Source organism: Myodes glareolus, chromosome 18 (assembly GCF_982192425.1).
Source record: "Myodes glareolus chromosome 18, mMyoGla1.1, whole genome shotgun sequence".
NCBI lineage: Eukaryota > Metazoa > Chordata > Mammalia > Rodentia > Cricetidae > Myodes > Myodes glareolus.
Window position 1 is genome coordinate 13426011 of NC_142043.1, and position 17927 is coordinate 13443937.

A 17927-nucleotide genomic window follows, 5' to 3' on the forward strand; every position below is an offset into this window, starting at 1 on the left:
AGAGAGAGATGACTCTGACTTCTGAAACTGCTCAGGGCCATGTATGCTCCCCCTCCCCAACACTCAATTAAATAATAGTATTTCTCACTTAGAAACGGTTGAAATGGATGTGTTTATCGTGAAACTCTTCCATAGCTTGCAGAATTTACTTTGAAGCAAGAGGAGACACTGAGGGAAGCTGGCCTGTCAAATAGGACTCCTGTTGAGGGCATAGCCAGTCAATGAGTAGGCACTTGAGTGTTCAAAAGTCTCGTGCATTTTAGTGTTTTCTACTCTGCGCCCATTCTGAGGAGTCCTTTCCCTCCTGGACATTTCTCCATGAACGTTCTACAGTGATGATGTTGTGCAAGCAGGGCAACTTTCCACAATGCAGGCCAGCCAGCCCCGAACCTGGGGTATCTTGGGGAGAGGGACGGAAGGGCCGGGAAGCCCCGGGAATCCCTGAGAGGCAGGATAATGGGCAGCTGCTTCGGTGGTAGCACATGTTCCCTGAAGCTGGCTGTGCACCGCATACCACGCATGCCCGTGGTTAGTGCAAATGTTGCACGTGGTACCTCATTGGTGATGCCGGCCTATGTTCTGAAGCCAACTGTGCAGTCTACACCATATTTGATCGGGGTTGGTACAAATGCCACGTGTGGTGACCCCACCGGTGATTCTCCCTCAAGATTTGTTCCTGCTGTTGTTGGATACCAAGCAAAAAGGTTGTCTTAATTTTAGCGATCATTTTTTATATATACACACTGTGCATCTTCATGCTAGACTTGTGTTGATGCAGCCCAACCCTACCCCAAGCCTGTGAAACACACAGAAAGGACAGCAGATCCGTGGGCTTTGTCATGTACTCTTTGGGTACAAATACCAGGAGAAAAACCTCAGTTTTAACCATCAGAATTCTTGAAACTGTAACTGTTCCTTGAAATTGAAATCATAATTACCCACTCTTTGTTGTCTCTGAAGATGGAGACTGAATTTGCTGAACAAATGAGCACATAAAATACAAGAACCTTATAATTCTTACTTCTCTTCTTTCTTTGGTTTTAATGAGAATCCCCACAAAGGAGGTGCCATAGTCCCCATTTTACAGATAGGAAAGCAGAGGCTGCCGAGCATAGTGGGATATTAACTTGCACTCCCCAGCCCATGCTCTTTCTTTTCGTGCTCATAGATAGCATGTTCCCTGTGTGTAGAGCATGTGCATCTGCACATATCATGTGTGTGTGCCTGTGAATGTATGTGTGTGTGCCTATGCAGGTATGCGTGTGTGCCTGTGTCAATATGCATGTGTATTCATATGCATCTCTATATGTGTGCAAATATGTATGTGTGCCTGTGTGTGTGTGTGTGTCCAGAGTTGATGCTGGGTACCTTCCCCAATTGTTCTCCATCTTGCTTTTGAAATGTGGTCTCTCACTGAATATGGAGCTCACCAATTCTCCTAGACTGGCTGTTAAATAAGCCCGAAGACTGCCCTGTCTCTGTCCCCCCAGTGCTGGGATTATATGCACACCATTGCAGCTGACCTTGCTATTAATGTGACTTCTAGGGACTTGAGCTTAATTTCTTATGCTTATATGGCAAGAACTTTATCATCAAAGCCATCACCTAAGCCTCTGCATACTCATTTTAAAAGATGATAGGAAATTAGAAGGCACAGAAAAAGGAAGAAAAGGTTGGGGGTGAGGGGAGAGATGATTTAGCAGTTAAGAGCACTGGCTGCTCTTGTACAGGACCTGGGTTCAATTCCCAGAACTCGCACGGTGGTTCACAACCTTTCGTAACTCCAGTTTCAGGGAATCTGATGCTCTCTTCTGGCATTCACAGGCACCAGGACACATGGGGTACACATACATACATACATACATATACATACATACAAAATATTCACGTGCATAGCATAAAAAAGAGTTAGGAATAAAAGCATGTGGGAGAAAAAATATCAAATACCTATTATGGATCATTTATTAGGCTGGATATTTTCACATCTTTTTGTGTTCCCGATCGTATTAGCTTCCTAAGGATGCTGTAACAATCTACCATAGAAGGTAGGATAAATAATAGAATCTTGTTCTCTCACATGTAGTTCTGAAGTTGGTCTGAAATCAGTATCACTGTGCTAAAATTAAGGTGTTAGAAGGCCTGCAGCCTCTAGATTAGTGGTTCTCAACCTGTGGGTTGTGATCCCTGGGGTTGAATATTAGATACATTTACATTATGATCCATTGCAAGAGCACAGTTAGAGTTACGAAGTAGCAACAAAATAATCTTACGGAGCCACTGGCTCCATTAGGCCCCTGCTGTTCCTATAACGAAATATCCGAGGTCATCATTTCACGGAGTACGTGTGAGCTTCTGTTCTGGTGGCTATGATAAAATATTCCGACCAAAGCTACTTAGGGGAGAATGGGTTCAGTTGGTCTCACAGTTTCATGCTGTGTCTATCATGGTGGGGACCGTACGAGAGTAGGAGCCTGAGGGACCTGGTCACATGCCATCCTCAGTCAAGAGTCAGGGAGGAGTGAGCGCTTGCAAGTGCTGTGCTGGCTTTGCCCACTCTGTGCAGTCCAAGCTCGCGCTCAGGGAGCGGTCCCACCTACAGTGTAAATAGGTCTTCCCACGGCAATAAGTAGTCTTCTGACTGCCAAGGACCATCTCCAGGTGGTTCTAAATCCTGTCAAATCAATATCGATCACATAGAAGAAAGGTTAGTTTGGGCTCACAGGGTCGGAGCTTGCATCTGATTGGTCTCAACGGTTTGGTCACATCAACCTCGTAGAAATCAGAGCTAGAGGAAGAGACGTAAGTCCCACAGTTTCTAATCTCCTTCGCGGGCACGCTCCCAATGACCCTGCTTCCTAATGTGTCCGCCATCTCCTGATAGTATCATTGCTCGAAGACTAAAACCATGTGTGAATATAGGTCTTTGGGGGCACATTCCAGACAAAATAATAACACTCCTCAAGTTAAGGATCCTTGGCACCTGTGGTGGTTCAAACGAGAAATGTCCCTCATAGATCCAGATAGTGGGACACTTGGTCCTCAGTTGGTGACACTGGTTGGGGGTGGTTGAGCAGGTCCAGTCTGGTAGGAGTGTGTCGCCAGGGGCAGGCTTAGAGAACTCATGGCCTCCTTGCACCTTTGTTCCCGCTCTCTGCTTCACGCTGTGTTGAAGATGCCCTTGCTCTCTCTGCTTCACGCTGTGTTGAAGATGCCCTCGCTCTCTCTGCTTCACGCTGTGGTTGAAGATGCCCTCCCTCTTTCTGCTTCATGCTCTGGTCACCTGCTACCATGCCTTCTCACCAGGAAGGACTCTTTCTCCAAGACAACGAGCCAAGACAAACTTTCTGCCTTGAGTTGCTTCTGGTTATAGACTTTTATCACAGAAACCAAGACATTAATAAAGCTGCAGAAGGATGCATCTCTCACTTCTTAAATGCACAGGGCTTGCATTGTATCAAGAAAACTTTGGGTGAGGTGTGGAACCTGTTTGAGAAGTGGGGAAAGGGATAAATGTAGTCTTTTCAAGCTGACAAGACATGGATTAGCGTTGATGTGAGACTAGAGCTGCAGAACACACCATGAGCTTGTAGCTTGTCTTGATCTCTACTCAGATGACTACCGTTTGAAGGGATGAGGTGGTGCAAGCTGAGAAGGCCAATGACACCTTATAGTCCAAGTGTTTCTCAGGCTTCAGCCATAGGAGGATGTACAAAGCAGCTGTCAGGCCATCTGGGGCATAGGAAGGGGTTTTCATGTCTTGGAGAAAAAAATTCCTGTGAATTCTACTCTGGACTTGAACTTCTCTTTTGACTTTAAAATTAGACACTTGGACATTCCCTCCTCCCATCATTTTAAATCCAGGGTTTCTGAGCTCCACCCAAATCAATTCACCTTGACAATGTGCCCATTTGGACATTTGAGGACAAGCACTCTTTCAACCACTGAAGGCTAGGTCCTTGGTGTTAACATACAATCCCCCTTTTCTTAATTTCCACCTCCTCAGAGTGCTTAGAGAGGAGGCAGGGAGTTCTGTAGTAGGCCTCTTAGATCTGCATTAAATGGGAAATCAAGAATAAAACCAAGAATTAAATTGGCGCCAGCTCTTCTTCATGGCTGTGTTGACCATGAACAAGCTCTTCCACTTACCAGTGTGACTTGGAGCCTATTGGCTCATCTCTGAAAACTGGAGTGACAGAACCCATCTTGTAGAGTTATTGAAGAGGTGACATGAGACGATCATGATAATAATTATTATTATATTGTTTTGGATTCAGGGCTTTAATTACATAAATCAATTGTAGAAGGTTCTTTGAGAGCAGTAGTTTTCAAAGCTCCTGACCATGACAAATGGTGAAAAAGTGATTTTATATTAGAACACTGCAAATGCACCTATAAAATTAAAACAAAGACTTAGTGATATACCCTGATGTTTTCTCTTCTCATTTGTTGCAGAAAAACTGTTTTTTTTCTTTTTTCATCAAGAAGACAGTTCATGACCCACTCACAGCCAAAGCCCACGTGTCATAAAACATTGCCTTGGAAATCATGCCAGCTTCAGCTTCTGCCCCTTTCTAACTAATCAGATACAAATTGTCAAAAGGCGCCTCCTTTGTGTACAGCCCTGGACCCATCTCTATTTGCGTCACATTTTATCGTCTCGAGTGCTCTTGCTTATAACATCTCATTTAGCGTTTAGTTTCTCAAAAGATGTATGCTTTAATCTACTAGTGAGCAAATTCAGGCTGAAGCTAATCATGGGTCTCGTCTAAGATATTGTACCAGGGAAGGACTGAATCAGGATGGAATCCAACCCAGTCACCCCATCCATGACTCTCTCCACACATTGCTGAGTTAAAAGAGGTTTTTACGGTTTTAGGACTGAGTAAGAATACAAAATAGATTACAGTCATGACCAAACCGTCTATTCCGTGTTCTCTTTCACACAGCAAAGCGTGTGGGATTACCAGGAAGCTTTCTCTACGAGAGTCAATCTACTCTTGACCTCCCTGGCTTTGTGGCTCACCTGCTCACTACATCTTCACCTGTGTCTTTGTTACTGTTCTGTTGCTGTAACAACACACCATAGCCAAGGCAGTTTATAGAAGAAAGAGGTCAATCTGGAACTCAAAGTCCCAGAAGGTTAGAGTCTATCGTGGATGTCACAGTGGGGAGAATGGAAACAGGCAGGCAAGTGTGGCACTGGGGCTGTAGCTCAGAGCTCATATCTTGAGCCACAAACATGAAAATAGAGAGAACTAACAAAGATGGTGAGAATCCTTTGGAACCTCAAATCCCACCCAGTGATACACCTCCTCCAGCCCAGCCACATCTCCTAATCCTTCTCAAACAGTTGGTCCCCCAACTGGTGACCATGTATTCAGACATATGAGCCTACGAGGAGCATTCTCATTCAAACCACCACACACAGCCATTCACCCACTCAATAAATTAATTCATGCATGAAGACACGGTGACTGAGTAGCTGCAAGTATTATGGTGAACATAGGAAAAAAATTCAAGTTCTCAGATTGGAGACCATGTGGGCAGAGACCCAAATGAAGTACAAATGTAGGTCACATAGCTATACAGGGAGACATTTCTACATGTGCTAAACCAAAGTGATGGAGGAGGAGCAGGGAAGAGGGACTGGGATGAAGTCAGGTGGAGCTAGATTACACGGAACACTGAGACCATTGTGAGCACTCCGAATTTTATCTTCCTTGCTCTTCAGAATCTATGCAATAGTTTACAAAAAACTATTGTTAGAATGTTTGGCTTGGCCCCCTGTGTACCCATATTCTCGTCACTGCTGACAAAAGTCCGTAGCTGTGGATTTAGAAGCAAGAATCCCCGCCTCTCCCATCCTCCTTTCTCCTCTGCATGGCCTTAACCCAAGACTTTGACTAGTTGCCTTCTATTTAAATTTCAAAGAGCTTTACAAGTAGCTCTGTCTATTAGCTGACCTTAGCTCATTTGTTAAGAGCCATCAAATTCCAGAGTGTGCTACAGAAAACATGGGCAGGGAGGCTCCATGCTGTGGGAAGTCTGCCTTGACCTTTTGTAGAGGATATACTCAGAGCACCATGAATCTGGTATCTATGGTTTTCCTGGGTCAATAAGTGTCTTAGTTACTTGTCTATTGCTGTGATAAAACACCATGACTAAAAGCAACTTATAAAAGAAAGTCTTTAATTGGGCTTACAGTTTCAGAAGGTTAGAGTCCATGATGGCAGAGCAAAGACATGGTGGCAGGAACAGCTGTGAGCTCACATCTGGATCTGCAATCAGGAACAGAGGACACACTGGGAATGGTGTGAGTCTTTTGAAACTTTAAAAGACACCTCCAGTGGCACATCTCATCCAACAAGGCCACACCTCCTTATCCTTCCCAAACAGTTCCACTGACTGGGCAGCAAGTATTCAAACATAAGAGCTGTGGGGCCCATTCTCATTCAAACCCCCACAGCCAGTTCCAGGCATCCCCTTGTGTACCTCATCTTCCACATGCAGCCCCCATCGTCTTTGTCTTCCAGTGTTAAGAACTTGTCTTCCTCTAGATAGTGCCTGGAGTCCAGGTCACGTTAGACCCATTGCAATCACGGAATCAGGTTTGTTAAAGTGAATTCCAGTGGAGGTGACTCCAGTGTGCATTCTCTGGGCAGAGTTCAGCCTGCTGTATTGTTTTCAGTTTTTAGAATTAACTCAGTGAGCTGGGCATTAGGAACCATCTAATTTTATACAACAGGAAATCATCCGTAAGAAAGATGCATTTTTCTAAATGGGACTTAATCTGGATTCAAATTTAAAGCACCTATCAGGTGCTTTAATAATGGGGCCCTGGATTTAAAGAAAGAGAAGTACCATTGAGCAAGCACATTTGCAAAGCTCTTGGCTAGCATTTTCCTCCCTTTCTGTTTACTTTCCCTTTCATTGGAGACATATTCTGTATTCCAGTTAATTTTCAATGACCCTTCCTTTCCACAGTCCCCCCCCCTTCCTAGTTCCCTTACTGCTTCCTCTCCTTTCTTAATGAAATAAAGACCAGTATCAGGAAAGAATGGAAAGTACACACAAGTAAGTGCGATCACACCTTGCTCACACCCAGATCTGGCATCAACTCCTATGTTCATTACATACTGAAACAGCGCCCCCTATGGGCAGTCATCAGGCCTGTGTAACTCATGGACTCCGTAAAGAGTCCATCATTCCCAAGGGTGTCAGTGGGCTCTTGACAGAGAAGAGATGAATCACATAGGTACCGTGACTGCTTGGGGTCATATCAGCCATCAGAGAGCCAGGAGAAGAGAGTCCCCGACTCTCATATTTTGTCATCTGTATAATATTACCTCTCCAGTTTGCTTTTAATATGCAACAAAAATTGTGAGCCAAATGAATCAAATTGTTCAAGAGCCTCTAAGTGGTCTTTAAGCAGAGAAGGAGAATTCTAGGGAGAAGATGGAGAGGAAAATCTCATACTAGAAAAAAGTTCTCATTCTGTAGAAATTGACCTATTTTATTTATTTATTTTTGCATATGTATGTAATGTATGTGTGTATGCTTGTTTGTAGGTACAAGAGCCCACATGTGTGGGTGGATAGTCATGTGTGGGCATGAGCATGTAGCATGTGGAAGCTTGAGGCCAATGATGTTGGGTGTCTTTTGGGTTTACTCTCTGCCTTAGATATGGAGTCAGGGTATTTTGCTGAATCCAAAGTTTACTATTTCTGCTAGTCTGGTAGCCACTTTGCTCCAGGGAGCCTCCCTGCTTAGGGCTCTGAACTCTTTTGGTCACTCTTACACAGCTTTACCCGCCGAGACACCTCCCCAGCCCACTCTGATTATTTTTAAGGGTTTCTGTAGAAATGGCATGAACAAGGATTGCTAGGTTTTTCCTCTTATTAGTGTAGAGAGACAGAACCAGAAAGTCTTACTGAGCCAGGAAAATAAAGCGAAAACCTGGACCGTGGAATATCTTTATCAGCTATAGGCTGCAGTGCGAAGTCTGTCTCTCAGATACCAACAGGGGCCCAGAGAACCAATGAGAAGAGGAGGCTCCTAAAATGAATGTGGCATTCCTCAGTTGGCCTTACGAATATAAACTGGTCCTTCACCTGTCAGTCATCCCGAGAATCTTCCAGGAGCTAGTCCATCTCCGAGATCACAGGTCAGAGGCCATAGACTGCTTGAATCTACACACTTCTCTCTGGCTCCCTGGCCATCGTTGTCCCACATCTCCCCAGCTAGCAAGCGCTTTCAACTCTCCAGGCAGAATCTGCTTTGCTCCAGGGCTGAAGTACAGTGGGCACATTCTTGAACACAGTTCAAACTGACAGGATTTCCCTAAAACAAGCAGCTCCCTGGATGCCCTGGAAGCCGTGTGACTGCTGGGGGGATTAACATAGCCCGAGCAACGTGGCTCTGGTCCAGGAAGAAAATGTATGTGCTTTAAAAAAAAAAGGCTGGCTCAGAATCTTGGGAACCCCATAATCAGAAGCATACTCATTCTGACAGTTTCAAAAGACCCAACGCCCACCTCCGTACGACCTGGCAAGGGTTCAGAGAAATCCACCCCCTCTTTTGTCTTTTGGATGGAATGCAAGAGCCGAAGAAGACTTCCTGCCCAGAAGGCAGAGAAAGGGCAAACTTTTGCCACCCTACCCTAACAAGGTAGGGGACACTGATGGCCATCCTTCATCCATCTTTGAGTGTGGTGATATCATTATATGCTATAAGGCACTGTGTGATAATTCAACATGGCGCCCAAGTTGTTGAAAGTCTGCTATGGAATCTTCAGTCATGCTTTGTCCTGGTTCTTCCTTTGCTTTGTTTTCTCCCTGGGGAGAGCTGCCCACCGGTTGGAGTGTGGGTGGCTGTTGTCAGGACCCGACATGCAGGGAAGGAACAGGAACTGAGGAGGCTGAGAGAAGAGCCTGTCCTCTCCAAGGTCAAGGCAAGCCTGACCCAGTCAGTGGATAGGTAAAGGAAGGACATCCAAAGATGTCTTGACAGTCAAGATGAGCAGGATCAGAAATGCTCTTAGCTGTGTAACTGGAAACAATACCCAGGCTTGGTAGGAAAATCAGTGTGGTTCTAAGTGGGTGCTTAGTCACCTTTGAGCTCCTGGTTTGTTTTAGTAAGTAGGACACAGATCTAGGCCTTGGGGATGTATGACCTTTCTCCTTAATAAACTAAAGACTAGAATTTGAGGTCAGAAAGAGGGAATATCTAACAGCCACTAACAGACACACTCCTGTGGTCAGTTTCTAATCTCTATGACAGAGGGCTTTCTTTGTGAGTGTTGAGTTTGCAGGGCATCTTAGCCAAAGAAAATGAACAAGCTGCTTGCCTATCTGGTCTGCTATGATCCATGTTTTCTGTATCTGGGCATGCCTGTGGAAGATTTTAAAGTACTGGAGCCACATTATGCTAACTTCTTAGAGGGCAGGGCTGCTGGGATATAAATTCTCAAAAGTTTCCTTAGAAAAATTATTATTTTTTTAATAACTGGTCAGATCTTTAGACAAAGCTGGTTTTATTGCTTTGCCAATGACAGTCAGTCAATCCATGTAGACTATGGTTATAAACTCTGCCTAGTCACAGGGCTTCAGCATTGTCCCCCTATCCTCCCCTCCTCTCCCCTCTCCTCCTCTCTCTCCTCTCCCCATCTTCCAGTTTCCCTTCTTCTCCTCTATTCTCCCCTCCCCTCCTCTCCTTTCCCTTCACCTCCCCTTTCTCTCTTCTTCCCTCCTCTCCTCTCTTCTTCCCTCCTTTCCCCTCCTCTTTCCTCCCCCCTCTTTCTCCTCCTCTCCTCTCCTCTCCTTTCCTCTCCTCTTCCCTCCTCCATTCTTCTCTTCTCCCCTCTCTTCCCCTCCCTATCTCCTCCCCCTAACTTTCTCTCTTCTGCTTATGGCTCCGGATTTCCTTGCACCAAGATTTCCCAGCTGGTGCTTTGTGGCCCATGCTCAGTTAACACATTGGTAGTTACTCCCCATTCCAAACAGAATCCACGCCATCAGTCCCTCAACGAACACTTGCACGGATTTCTACTTGCCAGATCCTATCAGGTGCTGAGGAAAAGATCTGAGACTGGCAAGAAAGATGAGCTGGACCCAGATCTGAAGGGATCTGAAGAACCTCAGAGCCAGTCTGGCTTAGAGGAGGGGGGAAGACACGGATGTCTCGGACGATGTAGGATGAGGCAACCTTGCCACAGTAGGTTCGATGTGGTGTGGTCACAGCACAGGCAGGAGCGGTAAGGGTGAGCAGGATGTCTGACTCGGAAGGGCCTGCTATCTGAGACTCCGAGAAAGGAGAAGGCAGTAGTCTTTCCTGAGAGTGTGCGCCCTGCCCTCTCATGAGGTCCCGCTGATGGGAACTGATTGGAGATGAACTTCAAGAGTCCTGACACCCACGGGCTTGTTTCCCCGGGTTTATCAGATGTTCAGTACATCCTGGCAAATGTATGAAAGTCATGGCATTTGAGTAACGCATTAGAGCAGGGTGAGTAGAGACCCATGACCGAGGCTCGAGAAGCTGTTCCAATGTTTGTCCGCTGTCACTGGTGAGGGGGAGGAAGACTTGAATTCATTTCCCCTTTGACCTCACAACACCACACCAAGGCTGGGCACAGAGATGCTGTCTGACTTTCCTTTTCTCTAACACTCTGTATTACAAGTGATTAAAAAAAACATGGTACTGGTCCAAGTAGCTTAAGAATCTTGGAAGGAAGTCCCTTCTGGCAGGTTTGAATCCCTGGGGTGGGACACATCTGTATCAGCCAGTGTCTCTCCAGAAAAAAAAAAACCCATGTAAAATAATTTACAAGAGGAAATTTAATTTGAGAAATTAATGTCAAAGATTTTTAAAGGATTTGGGAGAACAACAGGGATGGTCACACAGGCCCCCACAAGCTGTTGAAGCCGCTGCTTATTTGGGGGCTGGCGGGACCAACAGTATCACGCTAGACTAAGAGACTCAGCTGTCACTCAGGAGCTGCTTCTAGGGTGAGTCCTACTGGTGCCAGGCTGCAGGAGGAAGACTTCATCTCATAAAAAGGTGGGTGCTGAACCCGTTTTCTTCTTTCTACCCCCTTTCCCATCTCATGCCTGTGCTTCCCATAAGGCAAATTACACAGCAAACAAGGGGGGATCTTGGCATTTCATGGGGTCATTCCTTTGGGTACAAAAGAGTAGGAGATGGTAAAGTGTGAATCCCAGGGCAAACCAGGGAAGGACCAGAACAACAACCATAGATCCCCACCGTTCCCAATGCTCCTACCCACCCTGCTTTAAGCCGTGGACTTACAGGACACGGGGACACACAGTTTCCATGAATGGCGACCCTTTGGGAGGCTTGTACCAAACCATTTTCTTCCTTCTTCCGTATTTGGACTCTTTCAGGAAATACTTAGGCTGTCCACTAAAAGCACTAAACCCCATTCTTAGCCTTGCTCTTGGGACTGACATTCCATGTATGGAGCACCTGACAGAAGTTCTTCATGTGACCCAAGGCATGGGCCAGAGCTCTCTGGAGAAGATATTTGGAAGGCAGAGTCAAGGTCTTCTGAGTATGGAGTCATAGACAAGGCCAGGCAGAAGTATGAGGGAAAGGGGAAGACTGAGGCTCACCTGCACTGTGGCGTCCTGTGTGCTTGCAGGAGATGAGACTCCGGACTGGGGTCTCATTGTGGCTTCTGTGATCATGTGAAAGACAACTTCCTGGGCCAGTTGGAGTTTGAGCCAGAAAATTGGAGCCACTGTTAGTAACGTGGCTTTTGATGTAGCTTTTGATGTAGCTGGTACATAATTTGCAGCTTCGTGGGACCAGTGGAAGGCTGTTGTCTTGCCAGGTAAGGGTCTTGATGTCAGGGCAGGCGGCAGGTGATGGTAGAGATACCAGCTAGGAAGACAAGGCTGTGTGTGGCGTGGGTGGGGAGGAATTCCAAGAGCAGGTTAGAAGGCCACTAAGGTGAGCTGGGCCCACGTGCTACTCTCTTAGGCCCCTGCGTTGTTAGAAGAAAACCCTGGAGACCCAGAGGTTTATACGCAACTGAAATTTCATTCTCTTAATTCTAGAAGTTGGGAAGTTAGAGGTTGAGGCACCAGTTTTTTTTTCTTTAGCATCTGCTGAAGATTTGCTCTCTGCTTCATGGATGGTGTCTTCTTGCTGTGTGCTCATTGTGGTGAGGGGGGCAAATGTATTCCTATCAATCTCCTTTCTGATGGCACGGCCCTTGTGACTTGCTTTTCCAAGACCTTGCTTATGAATGCTATCACTTGATACCACGCATGAGGCACGTCACACATGTGTGTGCCAACATTCAGGTCATTGAACATGCCACCTTGTTAATAGAAACAACTTTTTGAAGCAGATAGCCTTCACCATGGAGTTGAGGACTCAGGGAAGTGGAAGGGGGGAACTTGCAGTACCTGCAGGACCTCCAGGGTCCCAGGCCATCCCAGAGCATATACCTCCTTCCAGAATTAAGGGAGGCAGCATCTCCTCTGCTTCCCAGAGTCCCCCATGGACCGCCCCATACCTGAATCAGACAGGAAAGGGAATTCTGAGAGTACTAGTCCTAGCCTAGTGACAGTGATACTTGGTGAAGCCAGCACATGTTCCAAGATGACTCTATGGACTGATAATTGGGAGAGAGATTTTTTGAATGCAGAAATGAGCCTTCATCTCCCCTGACAGAAATCAGCTGCATCCTCCCATTTTGGGACTAGTCTGTGGCCTCCTCTCTGGTTGGCTCCTGCCCCTGGAGGTAAGCACAGACCCTAAAATCCTTGGAGATCTGGGAGGGTCCCAGCTTGGCAGAGAGCTAAGGGTTTGCCTCTCTCGGGAGCAGTAGGCAATGGGATAGTGGGGCCTCTTCCACCTATCCCACCCCTTCCTGCGGGACACCTCCCACCACGGGCCGCTGTGAGACTTCAACAGCGAACGCTGGGGAAAGGGTTCTGAAGGGGAAGCATGCACAGTAAATACTGTCCTAATTGCACACAGATGCCTGCGTCCAGACTGGCAGGCACTCTGCTGACTAACAGGAGAATTTGCTGGACTTGGTGGCGACCTTTTCTCCTCATTACATTTCTAAATATTTTGCCTGTCAACTGTAAACAAGCCCATTCCGAAGCAAAATAATTAAATTAATAAATAATAAATAATAAAGCAGGTTGCCTATTGATGCTTGTAAAATTGTTCTTGTTGTAGGGAACATTTCTGGCTCTCCTTCCTCTCCTACTGGGAGTAGCCAAGAGAGGTTCATTTAGCCGTCTGCTTTCTGCAAGGACAGAACCAGGGGTCTTGGCACACCTTCCCAACCTGTTTACCGTCACACCCATTTCTGAATAGGTGGATGGGATGCCAAAGATGTTGGTCATTTTTGTCACTGTGAGAAATACATTGTTTGGATTTGTGATGGTGGTGGTAGTGGTGGTGTGTGCATGCTGGATGCTGGGGCCCAAGATCAAGTTCTACAAGGACCAGAAACCAACCTTGAGGGTTGTTCCTCAGGCATCGCGTCATCTGTCCATCTTGCTTCCCCGAGACACAGTCTCTCATTGGCCTAGGGCTTGCTGATTACCCTAGGCAGGCTCTAGGGAATCTGCTTGTCCCTGCCTTCCCGGCTCTGGGACTACAAGTGTGTACCTCCCTGCCTGGTATGTTATGGGTGCTTTAGGAATTCCAACCTGGATGCTCAGGTTTTCTTTAAGAACTGAGCCATCTCCCAAGTCTTTTATGTTGCTTTTCAACAACAAGAAATGATTGGTCTGTGCTGTGCTTCTGGTGACGCTGCCCTTTTTATTTGTCTGTCTGAATGCTTCTCCCTTTTTCCCCTGGTTCTACTTTATGCATTTGAAGTAAGTGGCAAGGTCGGCAGATTATGATGGGTGCTCACTGGTAGATGGCATCTCTCCCTGCATCCTTCAGTTAGGACCTAGGATGGTTATGCTTCAGTGAAAACGAGACAGAGGAAGACAAATTTCAAGTAGCCAGAGAGGCCCTGTCAATCAACCTAGGAGAGAACTGAGCCAATAGGAAGAGATACCAGGAGCAGGCATGAGACAGACACTTAGGTGAGTCTCGGGGTCACTGGGAGAAGTAAATAGATTTGGGGGGCGTGCTGACGAGGAGTCTACTTCGTCTGCTATGGGAGTGATAGCAGAATATCATAAACACGATGACTTGACAACAGAATTATTTTTCTCAGCGATGCTGGGATCCAAGATCAAGTTGTTGGCAGGGCTAATCTCTCCTGAGGCCTTTCTCTTTGGCTTGCAGAAGGCTGCTTCTGGCCAGGCTCCCACTGCTGTTTCCCCTTGTGCAGGCATTTCTATTGACTCTCTTAGTCCTGCAAGGACATCAGTCACACTTAATGAGGATTCAACCCCCATGACCCTTATGGCCCCATTTAACCTCCATTCCTTCTCAGAGGACCTGCTTCTAAACGCAGTCCCATGGCAGGGCACAAGGAGTGACTAAGACTTTAGCGTATGAGCTCTGAGGGACTTAATTCAGACTACAGTGAGGTTTAAACATACCTTCTGCTCCCAACTGGACTTAAATTGCTTTTAATTTTATTAATTCTCTGTTAGTTGCACGGTTTTGCCCTTCTCGTTGGTTCTTTGGCGGGGTGGTCTTCAGGTAGCCCAGACTGACCTCAAACTTGCTACCTATCTAGGGCTGATTCTTAAGCGCTGACTCCTGCTGCCTTTTCTTGCGTGTTGGGACTGTAGGCAAGTGCCACGATCCCTGGTGAGGGGTCCCATTTAAGGCTCCACACATGCCACTGAAACAAGTTACCAACTGAAGTCCCATCCCCAGCCCTGTTAGCTCTTCCCAGCCCCACACTGTACTGAGCCTGGGCCCCGAGGGTATTGGATTTGTATGAGTTATATATAGATGTAGATAACTTTCACCCAGTTCTCAAAGAACGAGGATGGGCTGAGGCTGGAAGCGGCATCATTTAATCTCTCACTTGTCAATCAAATGTGAGGGGCCCTTCTGTGAGGAGTCTAGGTCCAGCCAGGAAGGTGGCTCAACATGCAAAGCAATTGCTTTCATGCCCAAGGAGCTGAGTTCCAGTGCCAGGATCCACATTGTAAATGGAGAAACTGACTTGTCCATGCTGTCCTCTGACACCTGCCCCCCAGCTGGGATGCACGGATCCCCCCACCTCAGTTAAATACATGCAATTTAAAATGTTTAAGTCTAGGTAGAGTTTTGTTGTTGAAAGATCTAATGTTGTACAACACTTAATGATTTGTAGGTATGAACACGTGTAGCTGTGTGTAGATCAGTATGTGAATATATGTAGCTATGTGCAGCTCTGCATGAATATGTGCAGCTGTGTGTAATTCTGTATGTGAATATGTATAGCTCTGTACATGAATACATGTAGTTGTGTGTAGCTCTGTACATGAATACGTGTCACTGTGTGTAGATCTGTACATGAATTTGTGCAGTTGTGTACAGATCTGTGCATGTAGGTGTGTGTAGAGCTGTACATGAATACATGTAAGTGTGTGTAGATCTGCACACAAATAGGTGTAGCTGTGTGTAGATCTGTGCATGAACGCATGTGGCTATGTGTAGTTCTGTACAGAACAGACTTCTATTTGCTACTCAGAAAATGACAGCTCAGCACTGCCGGTTTCAGTGTTGATCACCCACAGATGAAACCTGCCGTTTAGCAGCTGCCGTATGGAAGAACCAGTAGATGTTTGGAAATATAAACCACAAGCTGGACGAGGGAAGAACAGGCCCGTCCCCAGCGCCATCCATGGTCTGCCCCTCTGGGATCTGTGGCCGAGCTGGAGGATGGCCGCTGTCTGTCCTGGGGCTGAAGTCCAGAGACTGGCTGTTGTCTGTCCTGGGGCAGGCCGCAAGGGCTGAAGTCCATTATGCCAGGCTGCAGATCCAGGAAGATGTTCCCCGCAGGGAGCAGCTCAAGATGAAGCTCTACAGGATTGATGGCTTCACACCTCCAAATAGAGGCCGCCAAGACACACAGAGAGTGTCTGCAGCATTCTCTGTGGAGGGGGAGGGCGAGGGCAGGTCTGTGGCTACTGGACTGCGTGAGACACTGTCTTCTTGACGTGGTCTAGCCTCAGATCATGTCTTGGACACAGAACAAATACAGGAGAGAGAGACAGAGAGAGAGAGAGAGAGAGAGAGAGAAAGGCTATGTGGGTGAATATCTCTTAAATCTCATGCTGGGAGTAAGTGGGAGGAGATATGATCTCTTATTTATTTATACAAGGATAATTTCTAAGTTCATCAAATTGCTACATCAATGCCATAGCCATGTTAATTCCATGACTATTCCTACAGTAGGATGGTATTAAGATGTGGCTTTATACATTTACCTGATACAGGCCTAGACTTTCAAAAATGCCATTTATTATTTGCAAACTATCTATCTATCTATGGAAGATGATGGTTCTTTATAGGTCAAATGATTTAATCTGGGCCTTGAAAGCCCTGCCTGATTTATTTGTGCAAGGAAATCATGTTTTCTTTGGAGCTTTTCAGTGAGGGCATAATTACAGCATTGCAAATACCATGCTCTATTTAAGGATCTCTCAGTATTTCCATAATAAACCTCTATTTTCAGAGACTCGGACACTGCCAGAAAGACACAGACACCCAGGCAAGGACACAGAGAAAGAAAGACAACCTTCGAAAACATATATGCTTGGGAGTCTCCTTCAGGGGCTTTATTTTCAATCCAAATCTTTGTATGCGTTTGTGGCTGCCGCACATTCCTCCTCGTTTGAGTGGTGGTGCCAGCACTGTGCCTGGCATCTCTGCCCTCTGCCTAGCAGGAGTCAGCTGGAAAGCAGTCTCAGGGTGGTAACTGGATGCTGCAGCGCTCTGGGTGGCTGGCCAGCTCCCTTTTCCAGACCCCAGCCAATTGCCAAATTGCACCTCAGCCTAAAGAAGAGAAGAGAGGAGAAAAAAAAAAGGCCCCTGCTGTTACTGCCTTTTCTCTTTCAGCCATCTCTGGTTAACTTAGGCATATGCTAGCTTGGATCTTGAAGGATAATACATTAATAACCATGTTAAGTATGATCTGAGTGCCCGGTATGTGCCTGGCACTTTCCAGAGACTGAATCTGTAAACCTTATAATGATCTTGCAGAGTAGAACTTGTTATCCCCAGTGTTTGGATGATGAAAACAGGCAGGGGAGAAGGTGACTCGCCTGGCATAGAGCTGCAAAGCAAAGCTTGGGGAGACTGAGGCGGAGGTAAAGCCTTCACTGGGTTCTGCAACCTCCTGGCAGTGGCTCTCAGCTGGAGGGATGCATTGGGAGCAAGGGATCTGGGAGAGAACACACATACACACATGCATGCATGCACACACGTGCACAATGCATGCATGCATGCATGCGTGCGCCAGGACATCTAGTGATAGGTTGAAGGAGCCACCAATCAGCAGAAAAATCTTCCAGATCATTCACCTTTTGAGACATGGATTCATAGGTGAGCAGGATTCTGGCTCGGGTTCTTTATTTGTTTACTAATTTATTTATTTTTCAGCCAAGTGGCAAGGCTGGTTCACATGGTTTATCACATGCATTTCCCAATTGTACCCAAGGAAAGAGTGAGTTTCTTTCTGAAGATGATGTTTGAAATTACATAACCAAGAGGTGGCAGAGTTCCCAAGTCTGGAATCCTGGTTCCTGACCATTCTGCTTTATGGCTTCCCGGGAGCCAGTCTTCCTCCTTTTGGGAGGCGCAGAATGAATGGAGACAGAAAGTTAAAACTTGGGATCCTCCTGCCCTACGTGGGAGATCCTGTCTCCAAATTGCCCATGGCCCCTCTCCAGGAGTTTGTACGTTGACATTTCACAGAAGGGGAAAAGGTAATAGACACTCTCTGGCACAAAAGCACCAGGGATGGGGTGGAGGGAAGGCCACCC

The 17927-nt window shown here is 46.4% G+C and overlaps 1 protein-coding gene across 3 annotated transcripts in view; it reads left to right on the top strand.

Moving 5' to 3' along the window:
* Runx2 (RUNX family transcription factor 2) overlaps positions 1 to 17927 on the top strand; it is a 312262-nt gene that overhangs the window by 270913 nt on the left and 23422 nt on the right. The window lies entirely within an intron of this gene.